The sequence below is a fragment of the Monodelphis domestica genome, chromosome 3 (assembly GCF_027887165.1).
Source record: "Monodelphis domestica isolate mMonDom1 chromosome 3, mMonDom1.pri, whole genome shotgun sequence".
NCBI lineage: Eukaryota > Metazoa > Chordata > Mammalia > Didelphimorphia > Didelphidae > Monodelphis > Monodelphis domestica.
Genome location: NC_077229.1, coordinates 391,337,559 through 391,358,159, shown reverse-complemented (window position 1 = coordinate 391,358,159; position 20,601 = coordinate 391,337,559). Strand labels below are relative to the sequence as shown.

General features: G+C 33.4%; 1 pseudogene; it reads right to left on the bottom strand.

Moving 5' to 3' along the window:
* Positions 1 to 506: 506 nt before the first annotated feature.
* The window catches only part of LOC100016823 (40S ribosomal protein S11-like), a 55,651-nt pseudogene continuing 35,556 nt past the window's right edge, over positions 507 to 20,601 (bottom strand).

Here is a 20,601-nt window from a genome sequence, read left to right as displayed (position 1 = left end):
CAACATAACTAATATGGAAATATGTTTTTTCCTGCCTGAACATGCATAATCTATAACAAAGTAATTACACGGGGTGAGGGGAAGAAGGGAGGGAATTTGGAACTCAAAAATTATTTACAAAATCGTAAAAACTATATTTACATAGAATTGAGAAAATAAAATAAAATAATCTTTTAAAACAAAAGAAAGATTCTACATAAACAGAGGATTGGGAATGAGTAAATTAGTAGGGAAAATATTTTTACATAAAAGATGGAGTCAAGGCAGATCTTTTACAATGTGGGAGGAAATGGCAGGTAGTTGTAGCTAATATTTGAAATTGCAAGTGCAGGGGAGGGCAGAGCCAAGACGGTGGCTTAGTAGCAGCAAAAGCTAAAACCACTTTGAGAATCCTTTCAAATAAACCTTAAAATAGAGCATCAAAACATCTGGAGTCACAGAACCAAAAAAGGCACACAATGAAGAAATTTTTCTGCAGAAAACAACTTGAAGAGTAGCCAGGGTGGGTCTTGAAAGTCATTATCAGTCCCTAGAAGAGACTGAATCAGCTGCTTTCCGAACTCCCAGGTAAGAGACCATTTTACTACCTTGAAAGAACTGAAACTTACAGAAAATCAGAACTAGAGCTGAGGTCAAGGAAAAACTGAAATATAAGAATGTACATTGTCTACCCTGAGAACAGAGCCCATCTATAAGAAAAAAGTCAAAGAAAAAAAGGTGGGAAAATGAGAAAAGAAACATCAAAAGAGAACATCAATAGAGACAAAGAGCCAAGGCACAAACTCAGAATGAGACAAGGAAATCAAAGCAGCTACATGCAAAAGTTCAAAGTAAAATAGGAATTGGTTTCAGGTCTGGAAGAGCCCAAAAAGGAATTGAAAATCAATCAATCAGTCTCAATCTTAAACAATAATCAATCTTTTTAAAGAGGGTACGCTTTTTAGCAGAGCAGAGTGTTAGGGAACACTTAGTGCCCACCTGCCCACTGAAGGGAGGGACTCAGAACTTTTGGAACTGCTTCTTGATCCCTGCTGCCTTGGTTACCTTCAGCATGTTGAACCTCACAGGCTTGCTGAGAGGCCGGCACTCACACACCCACAGTGACGATTCCTCCAAACTGAGCAACTCAGCAAGCAGGGGGACAGGGGCACCAACATGTTCTTGGGACGCTTCTCAAAGCGGTTGTACTTGCGGATGTAGTGCAGGTAGTCTGGGCGGATGACGATGGACCTTTGCATCTTCATCTTGGTCACCTCACCAGACAGGATCAGATCCTGCCGCGGATGGAGTCGTTCCTGGTGAAGAGGAACTTCTTGTCAAGGTAGGTGCTCTCAAACGGCCTCTTTGGATATCTTGATATTCTTGTAGTAGTGAGGCAGCTTCTCCTTGGTCGTGTCCCCCAGTAGCACCTGCTTCTTGTTCTGGAAGGTGGTCGACTGCTTCAACTCCCTTCACTCTGGCGATGGGACAAGAAAAGCACCCCCCTTCTTTTTTAAAAGAGTTCAACTTTTTTAATCCTTTCCCCTCCCTCTTTATTCTCTTCCTGCCTCTTCCTAAACACAAAACAAAGTAGAAGGAATAATTCAGGATTAAAACTGCAGAGATCATCAGTAGAAGTTACAGAAACAGCTATGAAGACAGGCTTATTTACAAAAGGAAATAAACGCAGTATTCATTAGGTGGTTTGTACTATCAGACAACATAAAGCTAATCATGCTACATGTGTTCCTTGGCTACAGAAACAAAAAGTCAAGTATATCAAGGAAAATAATGAAAAAAAATGTGCAGAATGGTGGTCTTGGGCTACCAGATCTTAAACTGTATTATAAAGCAGAAATCCTTAAAACAATCTTGGACAGGCCAAGAAACAGGGGTGAATCAATGGAATAGATTGGGGGTAAATGACCTCTGCAATCTAGTGTTTGATAAACCTAAAGATCACAGTTTTGGGGATAAGAACTCACTTTTTGACAAAAATTGCTGTTCGAATTGGAAACATGTATGGCAGAAATTAATTATATATGAATATTTCACTCCATATACTAAGATGAGGTTAAAATGGGTATAAAATATATATATATATATATATATATATATATATATATAAATGGAAGAATCTATGACTAAGCTAGTAATAGATATTGTAACTTTTAAAATTGATGTACTCAAAATTATTCATTTAAAGATATAAAATTAATAATTTTGATTATATAAAGTTAATACATTTTTGTACAAATGAAACTATTGTGACCAAGAATAGAATGGAAATCACAAAATGGGATTGGGGGAATTAAAAAAAAATAAACCCTTACCTTCCACTTTAGAATCAGTACTATGTATTGGTTCTCAGCTAGAAGAGTGGTAAGGGCTATTCAATGGGCGTTAAGTGAATTGTCTAGGATTAAACAGATAGGAAGTGTCTGAGCCTAGATTTGAACCTATGACCTCTTGTCTCTAGGCCTGGCTCTCAATCCACTGAGCTATCCATCTGATCTCCCAGTTGAAGGGGGTGTGGAATTAAGAACAACTTTCTCTGATAAAGGCATCATTTCTCAAGTATATTTTTAAAAAATCAAATTTATAAGAATACAAATCATTCCCTAGTTGAGAAATGGCCAAAGGATATGAATAAGCAGTTTTCAGATAAAGAAATCAAAGCTATAAATAATCATATTTTTAAAAAGCTTCTAAATCCCTTTTGATTAGAAAAAAATGTAAATTAAAACAACTCTGAGGTACCAACTCAAACCTGTTAGATTGGCCAATATGACAGTAAAAGAAAATGATCAGTGTTGGAGGATATGTGGCAAAATTGAAGCACAAATGCATTGTTCCTGGAGTTGTGAACTCATTCAATTATTATGTAGGGCAATTTGGAATCATGACAAAAGGGCTACAAAATAATGCATAGCCTTTGATCCAGTAATACCACTACTAGGTCTGTAAAACAAAGAGATTAAAAAAAATTGTGTGACAGGACCTATTTCAACTAAAATATTTATAGCTTCTCTTTTTTTTTTTTGAAATAGCAAGGAATTGGAAACTGAAGAGATATCTTTCAATTGGGGAACAGGTGAACAAATTTTGGTATATGATAGTAATGGAAATGGAATACTTTTGTGCTGTAAGGAATGATGAACAGGATGATTTCTCAGAGCTGATAAGACCTTCATGGACTGATGCAGAGTGAAATAAGCAGAACCAGGAAAGCATTATACATAGTGACATAAATAATGAGCAATGATTAACTGTTATAGCCTTAAGATATTATCAGTAATACAATGTTACAGGGCAATTCTGAGGGAATCATGTCCACTTCCAGGAAAAATGTTGGAATCAAAATTCAGATAAAAGCATAGTATTTTACCTTTGTTTATTTGGGTTTATGCCTTGGGGTTTTGGTTTGTAAGCTGCTCACTTACAAAGATGGACAACATAGAATTGTTGTCCATGATAATACATGTATAACCCAGATGGAATCACCTTCCAGCATCAGGAGGGGCAAGGGAAGGGAGGGAAGTAGATAAGTTTGATCATACAACTTAGGAAAACTTGTGTGGAATTTTCCTATTACATACAATTGGTAAAAATTTTAAATATATATGCACATATGTATACACACAAAATTAATGATATTATAAGTAATTTAGGGAAATGTTAAGTGTTCTACCTATCAGATCTAAGGAGAAGAATTTACGACCAAACGAGAGAGAGAACATTATAAGATGTAAAATGAATAATTTTGATCATTTCAAATAAAAAAGTCTTTGTACAAACAAAACCAATGCAATTAAGATTAGAAAGGAAACAACAATTTGTGTGGGGGTGAATACCAAATTTCTTTGGTAAAGATATCATTTCTCAAATATATAAAGAACTAAGTCAAATCATTATCCCCAGGTCAAAGGATATGAACAAGCAGGTTTTAGATGAAGAAATCAAAGATGTAAATAACCATATGAAAAGTGTTTTAAATCCCTCTTCATTAGAGAATTGCAAATTTAAAAAACTCTGAGGTGCCACCTTACACCTATCAGTTTAATCAATATGAAACCTAGGCTTTGATCCCATAAAACCACTACTACTTCTGCATCACAAAGAGACAAAAAAAGAGGGAAAGAATCTACTTCTACAAAAAAATATTTATAGCTTCTCTTTTGTGGTAGCAAAGAATTAGAAATTGAAGGGATATCCCTCATTTGGGATATGCCTGAACAAATTTTGGTAATATGTTGGTGATGGAATATTATTTGCTATAAGGAATGATGGACAGGATAATTTTAGAAAGATCTGGAAAGATCTACGTGAACAGATGTAGGGTGAAAGAAGAGAACCAGGAAAACATTGTGTACAATAGCAATAATATTATGGAATGATCAAATATGGTAAGCAGGTATTATAAGCAATACAGTGATCCAGAACAAGTTTGTGGCACATATGAAAAATATTGCTTTCTACCTTTAGAAAAAGGACTGTTGGAGATAGAATACAGGTGAAAGCATACTATTTTTCATTTATTTGGTTTTTGTTTTGGGGCTTTTTGGTTTATATGATTATTTACTTATAAAATTTAACAATGCATGATAATACATGCATAACCCAGATTGAATTGCATGCCAGCTCTTAGAGTGGTAAGGGGAGGGAGGGAGGAAGACAAGTTTGATCATATAACTTTTGGAAATTTATGTGGAAATTTATTAATACACATAATTGGTAAAAATAAATAAGTTGAAATTGCAAGTACAACCATCATATTCCTTAGTGAGAGAAATATTTGTATCTACTATAGCTTTTTATAATATTTCTAACCTTTCCTGTCAAGCTAAGTGATATCCTATGCATAGCTTTTATAGCATCATTTTTAAGGCACTAAAGTTCAAAACTTTTTTTTTTCTTTGTAAATCTTTTTAAAAGTCTCCCGGACAGAACTTTAGGACTACAGTTTATAGTTTTCTTTATCTATAAAGTGAAAAGGATTTATTTAGTTGATGTGTACAGTCAGTTTTTGCTCTCTCTCTCTCTTTATGTTCTTGGGTCTTCCATAGTCCTAGAACTTATGACCTAAAATGAAATCCAAAAGAACCCATCAGCTTTTTTTGTGGCTATAATACTACATCTTTTTTTTTTTACCAAATTAAATTTGTAGCACACTAAAATACCTATTAATCATTTTTAAAATAACTTATCTAGGGATATGATCTCCATCTTGTACTTGCAAACCTAATTGTTTTAGTCCAAGTGTAGGACTTTACATACATGTACACCTATCTGATTTCATATTATTAGTTTGGGCTCTAAATTTTGGACTTTTAAGATATTATTGAATTCTAATGCATTTATCTGTGCTTGCATTGTGTCATCTACATAGTTAAGTCATCATTTAGAAATACTATGCTGAATGAAGAGATCAGCAGATTAATTAAAAAAAACTTAGAAAAAACAATATGAGATAATAAAGAATGCTGTGAATAAGATGAAGAAAATATTATATTTTTAGGTTTAATATTTGAAGAATAACTTGTGACTATTCACCTCCAGAGAATGAACTAAGCATTGGAAACATAAAATACACAATCTATACATATTTTGCCAGATGATAATTTCTGTGGTATGGGAAAGGGAGAGAAGGATAGAATTAAAAAACAGACATTTCAGTTGGGTACATAGTAGTAGTAGTAGTCTCTCGGTAATCGAGGATGACGATTGTCTTTGTGCGTTTTTGTGCACAAAGACACTTGTGCATGCAGATTTAAGTGGAAAAGTCGATGCACAGAGACAGTCATAATATGTACATAAAATGGGTACATAAACCCCACTGGCTAATAATAGCTTTATAGTTCCTCTCCTATTTTATGAATATTAAAAATGAATAGTGGGAGACTGTAGTCCATTATAAGTTCTCATAGTGTGATAGTATATAGATATCCCTACAGTTGCTGTAAAACTTGCTGCTAAAAAGGCCCTGAATTTATTTTAAATTTCACAATTATAAATGAAACATACTTTTCTCTTGCAACTCACCTACCAACTGTCAGCCACACCCTCCTGTCATCAACTGACAACCCGCACAGCAGAGGTGCTCTTACTCAGAAATCTTTTAGCTCCCTTGCCTCTTAAAGAGAAAAAGAGAGAGATTAAAAAAAACTCTCTTAACACTACTAAGTCAGGAACTTTTAAAAAGGAAGAACACAGGTTATATTCATATTTCCCCTGCCTAAGGACACAATGTCAAAAGAATCATAATAGCAATAATAATCAGCATTTATAAAATTCTTTAAAGTTTGCAAATCACTTTAGAAATACATCTCATAAAAAAGAATGCCATTTATGCCCCTTCCCAAGGCCCTGATATAATTGTTAAATAGTATAGAACAAAGAACAGATTCTGAGTATATTTCTTTTTTAATATTTTTTCCTCTCTTCCAGTATTCTTTTATTAAATTCCCTCTGATCAAATGTATATTGTCATTATTATCTGAGTCAACTCATACAATCAATTACAAATACACATAAACACAACACTGTTAAGGAGGTTGGATCCTTGAAACAATCTGGCTATCCTCACTTTTACACATGAGGAAATTGAGACTCAGCAAGGAGAAATGAGTTGCTCCTCAGTTCTCACTGTCGATTCAAATACCTTGTAAATAACAAGTTGGGACTGGTACCAGCATCTGTAGCTATAGTTTTCTTTGAATATCTCTTTCTAAACACTGTATTCAAGATCAGATAAAAAAGAAATAGAAAGCAGACTTTTTTCAGAATTCATTCAAATTTGTAGTATACTGTCTATACAATGCATATATCTATATCTATATCAAAATCTATATATTATAGAGAGACAGAGACAGAGACAAAGTGTGTTCCTTTACAGATCCTATTTACAACTCCCTTTTAATTAGGTAGATAATCTACAAAAGTTTCTGAGGCTGAAAATGTCATCTCTCTATAATCAATCTGATGAAAAATGTCTCCAAGTTTAGTTGGGTTGTATGAACAATAACATCCAGTGGTTATCAATGTGGCCATATCAATCCTTTCCCAGTTTGCTAGAATTTGCTAGATATTGTGTTCTGCTGACATAGCCTACAATAAAACAGTCCACCAATACTCTACCAATACAACACATCAGAAGAAGCATTTATGGCAGAATATGGAAAAACAAAAAAAGAATAACAAATAAATATAAACCATCCTATAAAATACTAATTTAATTTTATAATACTGAATAACCCTCTCTCTCAAGTTATATTCACCTGGTTGTGGAAGGGCATAAATGTTGGGGGCTTCTTTGTTCATTCATAACCAGTAAAGAGACATATGGTTTTCTATTTTTAAGGGACTTACTTAAACCCTTTTATTGACTCTGATTTCAGTTTCCTTGAACTTTCTCATAGCCCCTGTAAGAAAGGATAATGTTTCCCTCCCCCCACCCCATATATTTGGAATGATACAAACCACCTTCTATGGATTGTCATAATTTTGTTTTTTTATTATCTTTCCATTAACATTAGCATTTAGTTATGCTAACAGGCTTATGCTGAATTTCTGATTTAACCTTTCCCTTTCTTCCCTCTAATCTCCTCCTCCCCATAATCAGTCAGCTAATCTCACCCAGTGTTTAAGGGAGAGGACTGAACCTTTGGATGTTGCAGTGAAGTATCCTCAATAAATGAACCTATTTTGACATTTTTAATCATTGCAGAAGAATAATTTAAAAAGGTCTTAGTTGTAATAAACCTTTTTGTAGTAAACATAATTCACAGGCAACAAAAAGGGGGGAAATGTGCTTATCTACTACCCTTAAATGTGGAATCAATGAAACCTACTTACCCTATTGTTTCTAGGTTACCTTTAAAACTGGTGTTAGAGAAAGAGTGTATGTACATTAATGCATGCAAATAAGTCAGAATTCAACAACAGCATAAAAATTTCCCCAAAGGGGGAAAATATACACACATGCTCTTCCTATGCTCTCTAATTTATCATCATATTCTCTTAAACTCTAGGGCATTGCATTTTAGAGGCCTATTAAATAAATCAAAAAAGTATATTATCTGAAATTAGGCAAAAGACAGGACAGCAACTAAAATTAATTCACCATGGTAATCTGCTCCTATGAAACTCCCCTAAGGGATAACATTATATGCCCATTTCTATGTGCTGAGATTCAAGTATATCTCTCCTATTAGCATTACATTCCCATGCCCATATCCCTGTGCATTAAAATAAAAATATATCCTCCCAGAAAAAGAAAACCTGAAGTAAGGGGTTCACTGTGACCTTTTAAATTATGCCAATTAAATTTAATCATTACATGTCTACATTTCAAAAATATATTCGACATTGGAGAATGGACACAGTCTAAAGGTAAAAGTTATCAATGTATATTCCTAAATACTACAACCCTGCCTCCCACTAAGAAAATGCAAACCTCAAACCAAGAATTATCAATGCAAAAAAAAAATCCTGTCATCTTCAACACCTCATCTTGAAGCTATAAATACAAAAATGAGAAATTTGTGTGACAGAAGTACTGTTTAATGTTGCTATCCAAATCCTCTTCCATTTTACCTCCAGTGGGGAAGTCGGGTGGTGGGGGGAAATGTTGGGCTATGTTGAAGATAATATGATACAGAGCTATAAGCCCTTCTCAGATTTCAAACAGGTCAACTTGTCAAAGCTTTTTAAGGGAGCCAATTACATTAATTTTCCACAGCAGAAAAATACATATTTCATTTCCATTTCCCACTAGAGATGGGGCCCAGGGATCCTGTTTCGAAAGGCTCTTATCACTAAGTAACATTCGTACCCCCAAAGGAACCTTTGGCAGTCACTGGTCCATTGATATAATTGAGGAAGGTATGAGCTGTCTGACACTGCCATGGCACTGCTCAATAGTGCTGTGCACTGAGCATTTGGAACAATAAGGTTTCCACAGACGGCCACATTGTCAATAAATTTCAATTACACTAATTGCCAAGAGTTCAATGACTGCACTTTGAAAGGGGGCAAAAAAATAATAGAAAAAGAAGCCAGTGCCTAGTAGGGCTAAAGAAAAAGAAGCAATAAATAGGCTATATTTTCTAATGGGGGCATTAGTGGAATTTTAACATGGCTTAACAAGATTTTACAAGCTGTACTGGTTTCAAGCACCCTGTTTTACATTTCTTTGTTATTGTCTCTAAATAAAATATATAGGTGCTCAAATATGGGGATTGTCTTTCAGGGTATAATTATTATTTTTTACTTTGTTTTTTAGATTATTTTTGTTTTTAAGTGTATTTACACACTAATATTTCTCTGTCCTGAGTAAAAACTGAATCTTGAAATAGTTTGTGAGTGAAAAGCAACACAGAACACAGAGATATAACACTGAGGGGAAGGCTAATCATTAAGATACATCCTTGATGAATTAAGGGGAGAGGATAAAGGAGAGCAAATGGTAATTCCTTATTATTAAACACAAGTGAGTGTAAGTCACTATGGTGTAGTGTACCCTAATTTGCTCATGCAAAAATGCGCAGGGATAGATCATCTGAGTTCCCTCAAAACTCTGGATCTTCAGTTTTTGGTAACTGGACCTCCAATCCTGGTGTGTTTTGATGACTATGAAAGTTGTCAGTTCCCTCAATAAAAGTAAATAAAATATAGCTGTTCCCAAAGATGTAAGAGTATGAGTTGGTGTTTTTTTTTTCAGCTTTGGGTAATTTTGCTAACAGAAAGGGAATCAAACAAGAAAAGTTGTTAGAGAAATTATTTCAATGCATTTGCTAGGAGAAAACACACTAATTTAGGCTTAAGATGACCAATGTGTCCTATTTCCTATCATCTAATTAGCATGAGATTGACATCAATATTTTGAAGGTTAATGAATGGGATACTGAAGATTCGTAGAGCAAGTTGGTTATGTTGGGACAGGTGTATATTATTTAATTATGGTGTAGATTATAATGAATGAATATTTTAGTTTATTAAAATGAAATATAAGTAAATCATCTCAATGAAGACAGCCCACATTATACCAGAAAGGTAGCTAAGCTAAGCTAAGTTTAGGGTTCAGAGAACAATTCTGAATACAGCTTATCTCAAGGATGTCTTCTGGTCAATTCTAGAAAAAGAATTCAAAGCTTGTACTCTCCTTTGTTGCTTGGAAGAGCGTATTGGAAAACTGATTTTATTTCTAAGCTCATTAGAAAAAAATAAAAAAGGTTTCTATTTTGCTTCTTTGAACACCTGACTGTAGGAGCAAATATATTACCTTTCTCTTTTAGAGATTTGTTACTTACTATATGAGAAGGGGAAATATCTTTTAGTCCAGCTAAAAGAAAGGAAATGGAAAAGTTATGCATATCCCAAACTTAGGGTTTCTGATTTTGGTGAGAGAACATAACAAATCTAAGCATCCCAGGAGAAAGGGAGCCTGAATAGTACATACAACAAATGATAGCCTTCGATTATTTAAGGAGGGGAACCAGGGCAGACACCTAGCTGATCAATCCCTATTATCCCCCCCCAAAATCATCCCCATAATTAAAAAAAATAATCTGACTTGAAGATCAAATCAACTCTGAAATTCACAATACCTCAGTACTCCCTAACCCTTGCAGCCTTATCTCCCTCAGATTGGAAAGGATAAAGTATGAGCATCAGAGAGCTCTTCCCAGATCCTCTATTTAAGGAAAGGCCCCAGAGAAAATACTTAATCATTTTCCACTTGGCCATAGGAATTCATCTGGCCCCTGCTGGAGTCACTCTCTCTATTCTCCCTCTCCCCTCCCTCCTCATTTTTTCCACTTCTTTTTGCATGCTATCTTCATATATTATGATTATGTGTTATTTGACCATAGACCTTATCTTGTGTCTTTAATTGTGTACCCTCAGTACTTGGCACAGTTCCTTACAATAGAAGATGTTTAATATAGATTTATTGACTAACCCTACTGAGGAAAGGAACAAATATACTCAAACAGGTAATGGCATGAACACAGCAAGAAATAAGGGAGTAGACCCATCTATTAGTGGATTTTCCTGTGGAAAATTTCTGAGGACAATAAAGAGCATTATTACCCTCAGTTCACTGGTGAGATGTGTTGGTTATCCTAGGCTTGTCTGTTCCATCTCCATGTGCCTACCAACAATGTTTCAGTAAGTTTGTTTCTCTTCATACCAATGAACACTATATAAATTAATGAGTCCCCAGTTAATTCATGAAATAATATGTTATTATCATTATTATTGCTTTGCTTTCTATTTAGTAATTTTTTTCTGATTAAGAATTAATGGAGTTCATATTGGCTGATAAATTAAATATGAAGCAAACTAATGGTGGATAAGGAGCTAGAAAATACAGTAGGAGGAACATAATCATCTCTCCAATACTGTGACCCTCAACAAAACAGAGAGTTATTTTTAATAGTGTGGCAACCTGTTTGGGAAACCTTGTGAGAGAGTCCTACATGAGAGTCCAGGCTGGAGAGAATGAACCAAATGCAAACAGAGAAGTAATGAGGTAGGATAGGCAAAGGATAAGATCTAGGACCACGCCTATACTCCACAATAATGAAAACTTTAATAGAATAAAGAGAAGGAAGGTATTTCCTTGTTTCTAGAGAGCCCTGGTATTCAGAGAATAAGATTTTTGTGGTAGCTGATTAAATAGTTAGCCTTATAAAATTAATTGGTGACCAGAGGGTAAATAAAATAGCCAGTGTTGGCTCAGAAGTAATTTCCCCTTATAACTATGGCTAATTAATGTAGAAATTTTTTATTGTGTTAGTGAACCATCTGTCCCTCCATACTCATTTCTATTTAACAAACACTATATGTGATAGAAAACAAATGAGTAGTTCTTGAGGAAATCTATAGGAGCTTATTTCAGGTGTATATAGAAGGCTTCCATAAACTAACTTCCTTGTGAGTTGTGCAAAGGGTACTGGGTTTGGAGTCCAATGACCTGAATTCTGTTCCTAGTTCTCCCTCTTCCTGCCTGCATGACCTGAGGCAAATCCACATAATCCAATCCTTTGGATTTTATTGTCTCCATCTGCAAAATGAAGTCTATATTACCTCAAAGGTCCTTTACATTTTTTGATTTCTATTCCAATGTTCTTATTCCAGGATGTCTAAAATTCCTTTTCCTGGGGAGAGAAAATTCCATTCCACAATTAAAGGTGAAGCTGGATGCAAATAACACTAGGAAAAGCAACACATAAACAAGATTTACATTAATAGGTTGGAAAATCACTAAAGTGCTATATTCAAGGATAAGAATACCTTGACTCAAGTCTTATCCTTGAGACTTAGTAGAGTGAACATTGTTAAGACACTTAAGCTCCCTTAGACTCATTTTTATCACCTGTATAACTTGAATAAATATATCTGGAGTATCAGTGTCACAGGGGCATTGGGATTTGCTCCTGAGAAAAATTTTTTGATAGATGGAATAAAGAACATCAGGATTCTGGGTACATAAACAGGGGTGGGGTTAGGTTATAGGTAAGGATAATATAGAAGAAAGGAGAAGAAAAATAACATAAGAAAGAGTGGACTTAAGAACAACTTGAAGTACTCTATGACTTGGCCTTTAAGTTGGTTGTTCTCAGTCTTTTTATTGTGTTTTCCTATTGGCAACAGTTAATTCTTCTTTGGAAACAAGGTTTGATTTTGTTAAAATTGTTCTTTCTATATCCATGACATACTTTTCATCACTAATTGGCCTTTTTAATTTGATAAGTTTGGAGTTACCTTAATTGTGTACCACTGATTATTTTTATTCTTTCTCCTTTTTTTGGATTGTTAATTTGTATTTCATCTAACAAGGATGAATTTAAATAAATTGCCAGTTTGGAAATGATCCACATTAGTACCAAGTCAACTTAAGATAGTTTTATTCTTGTGGTATGATTAAGGACTTCTTATATTTAGGGTCTCCTGTATCTATTTGAAGAAAGTATTCATCATTTATTATTATGAGGTACACATATTTTAAATAGGTTGTAGAAGCCTCTGTCATCATATCTCAACCATGTTTTTGTAATATATTTTTCAGTAGCATTTCCTATTCCTGCTCTTTCATTTAAGATACCAAGCATTAAAGAATGCTAGTTTAATTTGGAGAATATTATCGTGTTATATCATGTTTTGGCACACAATTATCTTCAGTATTCTTCTTGCCAATTCTTATCAAAAACTGCTTTATATAATTTGATTAAGCATTTCAGAAACAACCTTCATCTTTCTTCTATATCAAAACCTTTTGACTATATTTGTAGGACTCTGGAAAAAGAAATTCTGATTAGATTGTGTTAGTTGTATTCCATCCATGACCAATAGTTTGTCATTCCTCTACTTTAACCCAAATACCATTCTTGGACCAAACATTCTTAACTAGCAGTCCACTTTTTAAATCTTGCTTTTCTTTCTAAAGCATTTGCCTCAGGGCTGGCATGAATGTTGAAAACTCTACCATCTGTGATCTCAAGATCTAAGATTAAAGTCTTAACAAAGACTCTGGAATCATTAACAATACTTTCCATATTATTTCCAACATTGTCACTGTAACACAATGTTTTGAAATATTTTGGAAATTCACTTAAAGCAATATTTATTAGAGATATACTTCTTTCAACATATGATAATGTAGTCTAACTTTAATTTCAGTATAATAAAAGCAGTCAATTATTATTCAAATAAAAAGAGGCTGAAAGTATATATTATTTCTATATTTCTATAAATTACCTTGCCCAAATATGTTTTATACCTTGTTTTAGAAAACAAGACCCCCAAATTTTGATATATAGTTATTTATTATATCACAGAAATAACTTTCTCTTCATTATTTTAGGGGTTCTAATTGATAGACATGTGTCTTTTGTTCCCACAAATTCCATAATATCAATGTAAGAAAAATGTCATCTTATTGAATTAAAAAAATTATTTCTTCCATTTTATCCATCTCTAATCTTTCTGATTTGGCTAAATTGGCAGTGCTTTTAATTAGGCCTAATATTATGAAATATTTGGTGAATTCTAAGTGCATCTATATGCATATTTATTAAAAGTTCAATTTTTAGAATATCTTGAATTTATTGTGCGCATGAATTCGCCTTATGAATGTATTTTAATGATATTTGTTTCTTAACTATGGAAATGGGATTTAAAACAAACATGCTTTATTATATTGCTATTCTTTGTTAATTCTTCATTTTCTTAAAAATTTTCAGTAAATCCTCAAGGTGTTTTTCAACTCTGAGTAGCAATGATAAGAGCAGATTGTCTAAGTAAACTATAAAAGTGTGATGTATTAAACCTGACAGGAGACTGTTCATTAATCTTTGAAGTATAGCCAGGGCATCGGTAATTCCAAAAGGCATTACAATAAAATGAAAGGCCCCCTTATGGCAAATGAAGGTGGTTTTTTGTTTCCTGTCATCATCCATTTGTAACTGCCAATAGCCTCTAGTTAAATCAATGCTCCTGATAAATACTACTCAACTAAGGAAGTATAGAGAATAGTCATTTCTTAGTAATAGATATTTATCTCTTTGAGGATCATATTTATTTGTCAGATGTTCACACACAACCTAACTTAACTTTATGAACAATTGACACAATCTCAAGAATAATGACAAAACCTTGTAATGCTGTATAGACAACAGTTTGCTGGGTTTTCCATTCTCCTTAACTTTCATCAATATGGCTAGTAACAAAGCTCATTATTTAATTAATCCAACTTTGAAAACAAACATTGTCTCTGTTCCATGTCCATTGTCCAAGTCAAAAAATGTGAAATAGAAAGACATTGCCTATGTATTATCATCATTATCTTAGCTAATATGTAGATAGCATTTATTATGTGCCAAGTAATGTGCAAAGTACTAGATAAACATTCAATACATTTAATGCTGACAATAATGCTGGAAGATAGAAGCTGTTAGTATTCCTATTTTATAAACGAGAAAAGTGAAATAATCAAAGGTTCAGTGTTATGCCTGAGTTCACACAGATAATAACTGCCTGTGATTGGATTTGAATTCAGGTCTTCCTGACTGTGGTCCAGTGTTCTATCGTCTGCACTAACTAGTTTTCCCTCAGTCCATGACTTTCAAATTGTGTATATTCTTTTCTAAAAAAAATCTAGATCCATGTAGATTATTGGTATGAAATTTAAATTGAACAAAACTTTAAATATATTAGCATAATAGAATTATTAATTTTGTATCAATTTAGTATAAGGATAATTGCACTTAATCCACAAAGAACAGATAGAAAGTAAGGGAATTAGTAAGATTTAAAGCATTGTACTCGTTCTCCAAAACATCTGTCAATGTTCATGTATTAAGTAATGAATCTCATTGAGGTTTTGGTACAGGTAAAAGGGAAGAGGAAGTTTTATGCCTCTGCATAAAGTATACTGTCCTGATTCCTGTTAAGTAAGGTTACTGGCCAGAGATTGTTAAATCATAAGACTACTGTTCCATTGTAAAATGTATCATAGGAAAGGTTACTCCAGAAATTATCAGGTATATTAATCATTTTCAAATGGTGAATATGATGAAATTGGAGGAATTAATGAAGATTATATGAACTAATTTGGAAAACAGAAAAAATAACAACATATACAATGACTATAACAATATAAATAAGTCACTAATACAATCATGGACTTGGAATAATGTGGAAAAAACTCATAAGGGCAATAGAGGAAAGATAATGAAATAAGCCTTATCCATTATGGTAGAGATTTAAAGCAATTCTAGGATAACATGTTTTACATATGATTTGTGATTCTCTGTCAAATATTTTTCTTTAATTTTTTTAATCTTTAATGTGAGGAAGGAAAGAAGTGAGCACGAAATAGTGACTATTTTGTGCCAAATATTTATTTGCCCATCTAACTGAACCATCTCATATAGTAAAGAATATTTTAAAAGAAAGATAAATGTTTTCAATACTTTCAAAAACTCTGGATATATATATATATACATATATACATATAGATATAGATATATATTTTAGATATGCAGTGTTTCACATTTATGGACTTTTCAAGTCTATAAAGGAAATGAACAAATGTTTTCTCTTATTTTTTATGGGAATCTAATTGTTCTTTATCTTTTCTCAAAATTCATTCTCAGGTATTGTGTGGTAGCAATTCTTTCCATTTATATTAAATACTTTAGATGTGATTTGAAGGAAACCTGAGAGGATGGGAGGCATAGATAAGGGGAGAAAGCATTCCAACCATGGAGAACAGCCACTGCAAAAGGTTAGATTTGGGAAACGTAGTGTATTGTTTGAGGAACATCAAAGAGTCGATGTCACTGGATCAGAGTAGAGATGGGGAGAGAGTTTTAAAGTGTAAAAAGATTAGAAATGTATGTTGAGGGGAAGGCAGGAAATGTACTTTGAATGGAGGAGGATTTCATATTTGATCCTGGAAGTGATAGGGAACAATTAGATTTTTCTGAGTAATTGGTGAAGATGTGGTCAAACATGGACTTTAGAAATACCATTTTGACAGTATAATAGATATTAGACTGAAGAGAGGAGAAACAAGAATATCATCCAGGTACAATGAGGTGACTCAATGGATAGAATGAGGACAAAAGATGGGAGGTCCTGCATTCAAATTTAGCTTTAAAGACATCATAGCTATATGACCCTGGGCAAGTCACCTAATCCCGATTACATAGGCCTTACCACTCTTCTGCCTGGGAACCAATACTTACTATAGAGACAGAAGGTAAGAGTTGATTTTTTAAATTGCATGCAAAATGTTATTGCATTTTGCCAGGCATGAGAAGATGACAGTTTGCATCTAGGCAGTGGTAGTATCAGAATAGATAAGGTGACATAGATGAGAAATGTTATTAAAATAAAACTGATAGGTCCAGACAACAGATTGGAGGAGGGAGTGGAATGAAGGACTCTAAGGTGTCTGGAATAACACCCAGGTTTCCAAACTCAGTGATTGAGTGGATTATAGTACCTTCAATAGTAATAAAGAAATTTGGAAGCCAGGAGGAATTGAAGGAAAAAAATAGATTAGTTTTGGACATGATAACCTTTTGATACCTATGGCACAAGCAACTGGAAGTAGGAGACTGAAAATCAACAAAGACAGGAAAAGTACATTATTGCATATGATACTTGATTTGGGGTTTAGATCAATAATTCTAATGTGTTTTTTGTTAGAATAGCTTTATGACTGTATTTCATAGGATTATGTGATTGTTATAATTATTTGAAACATTTTCCTATATCTATTAGATAATCATGCAGTTGAGGATATTGACATCTGTAATAACATGTTTTTCAAATGTTAAATTATCCATACATCTTTGGTAAAAATCCAACTTAATTATAACAAATAATTTATATAAATTTTTATATAAGAACAGGATTCTATTTAACATATAATTATGTATATAAATATGAATGCCAATCTCCTTTGTTTTTTCTATCTTTTCCTGCCTTAGGTATTATTTGTCGCATAATGTCTTGTATTATTTAATTTCTTAAATTTTGCTTATAATTTATAGAGCTTAATTATTAATTATTCTTCAAAACTTTGACTTCTCCTGTGAATCATGTTGGGACATGCACATACATACATACTTTGACCCTTCCTTCATATCTACTTGCATTTCTATTTTTGAGATTAGTGAAGATCCTTATTTGGTCTTCTGTTATTAAATTCCATGAAAGATAATGTTCTTTTGGTGAGGGAGGCAGTTAGGTGTTGACACTTACCAGCTGTATGACCCTAGGCAACTCAGTTAACCCTGTATGTTTCAGATTCCTCATTTAAAAAATAAAAATCACAATCATACCACTTGTCTACCAGAGTTATTGTGAATATTCATTAAGATATTTGTAAGAAAATTTGTAAACTTAAATTGCTTTATAAATGCTAGCTATTATATTAAAATAAGAGAATAAAATGTATATGTGCATCCATACATGTCCAAGTATAATAGCTGCCTGCCTCAATTTATGCTATCTACATTTTTTTAACTGTGAATAGCTGTTTTCTTTCAGTTTCAATTCATAATGACCTCAGAAGTTACATTGAAATATGTAGGACTTATCTGTTAGTAAGTTCTCAGAACTAAGACTTAAGCTATCTGTGGTAACTAACATTTCAAAATAATGACTATTCATGTGACAGTGGAATCAACATCTTCCTTGGCCTTTAGTCTCTGAATAGACTTTCTAACATATCACATTATTTGAGCCTTTCTGGTCTTATGTCATATTATACTTCTTCACAATGTGGCATGATGGAACTGTCTTTTGAGCTAAGAAGACATGTGATAGAATTTTACCTCTGACAAATATTGTCTGTATCAATCAGACATGTCATGTGACAACATCCAAGTATTTTAGAAAAATCTTTAAGGCTATATAATCTCTATGCTGATTTATAAGATTATTCCCTGAATGAGTAAAGGAAGTTTCCTTATCCAAAATTCCTCTAAATCAAGGAAATCAAATCACATGTCCATCCCTATCAGCATCACAAACTAAACTCTCAATTCCCATCAGCAGCTCTCTTTGGTTTCAACTCCATTAAAAATCATACCTCATCTATGGTATGCTAATCACCTGAAATCTCCTCACCATGCTGATAGACAATTTTTGTTACTCAGTACCTTTACAAATATCTTAATTGCTCCTCTTCTCTGGAGGGCTGGAGGTTTGAGTTATAAACTCCTCTAGAAGCTGGCATCAGACACTATTTTTGTGATCCAGGGCAAGTCACTCAACTCTGAGTCAGTTTCCTCATCTATAAAATTAACTGGAGAAGGAAATGGCAAACCATTCCAGTGTCTTCACCAAGAATATCACAAATGGGGTCATGAGGAGTCAGACATGACTAAACAACAAACACTTCCTTTATTTAGGGTTCTCAACTTTCAGAATTTCCCAAGTATATTTTTCCATCATCAGCCCATCTTGATTTTGACTCTTCTATACATTATGTCCTTGATTATCTCATTCCATCCTAACCCCTTTTCAACTTCCTTTTGTGTGTAGTTTTCTTTGTTAAATTTTGAACTTCTTAAGACAAAAGATTATCCACCTCTTTTTGTATCCCCAACTTTGTGCAGTGCCTGGCACATGGTATATATTTAATAAATGATAATTTTATTGAATTATGATTTGTCAAAACTGACCTCCTAGTAATTTTCATAGTTTTGCCTACATGGATTCACTCATTTAGCCCCAAGATGCCTGGAACTCATTCCCTCATCATCTCTTCCTGTCAGAATTTTCTTATTTCTACCATGATCAGTTCAGATTATACTTCCTTTGTGAATTATTCATGCCTTTTCCCTTTGTAAGTCTTCTGACTTTCCACAAAGTACCTTTATTTAATTTATTTTTTGGCTTATTTGTGTAGATGTTGTATTCTCAGAGGGGAATTTAGCATTTGTTGTTATTATTGCTACTGCTACTACTATTGTTTTATTTGATTGTTTTTAAATTTCCCACACAACACAGCACCTTGTACATAGAGTAATCAGTCAATTGCTAAATAAATGTTTTTGTCATTGCATTACACCTTTCTATCCATTCTATATTTCAGCCAGGTTTGATTATTAACCATTGACCAGTTTCACCACATCCTCTCCTATCTTTAAGCCACAGGTCATCACTTATTTTCAGAATACTATTTCCTCCTTTCTGTCAGAATGTCTCTGAATTGAAGTGACACTTCTGTCAAGATGCCTTCCCAGATCTCACCTCACCTGAAAGTGGCAGTTCCTATTGAAATTTTTGTTTAGAACTTTTTCTTTACTTCTCCTTTTCTCCAAAACATATAACATTGTGTGGTACTTATTTATGTACCTAGGTAATAACAAGTTCAACAATAAATTTATATGAATCCATGTATTTATGTGCATGTTTTTCCAGTTATTCAATAAGTCAAAAATCACTTATTATGTCTTTACTATTAGGGGGATATAAATGATGCAGTGGATGAAGTGTCAGAGCTGGAGTCAGGAAAACTCATTTTCCTGAGTTCAAATTTGGTCCCAGACATTTAATATCTGGATGACCTCAGACAAGTGGCTTAACTTTGTTTGCCTCAGTTCCTCATCTATAAAATTAGCCAAAGAAGGAATGGCAAACTACTCTAGTAACCTTGCTAAAAAAATCCAAATGGGGCCATTAAGAAACAGACACAATTAAAAAATGACTCGACAACAAAATATTGAAATGACTGAACAATAACACTACTTTGTTTAAGGCACTGTGTTAAGTTCTAGGGGTACATAGATGAATCTGAAAGTGTTTCAGACCTAAAGTAGCTTTATTATTCCTTGTTATGGATAGAAGGATTTCTTCTGCTATTACATGAATTCTTTCAGATTATATCAATCTGTAAAAGTTCTGAATGTTGTCCAGTGAATGACTACATGCCACACAAGAGTCAGCATCTTGTTGCAATAACCCTCATTAATAGGTTTGATGAATTTTTTAACCAAAGAAATGCTCATAGAACATCTTTTATAGTCTAGACATATTGTGATATTGAAAAGTGGTAAAATATTTAGGCTTTGTGGTGTCTCTATGGCATTTCTCTTC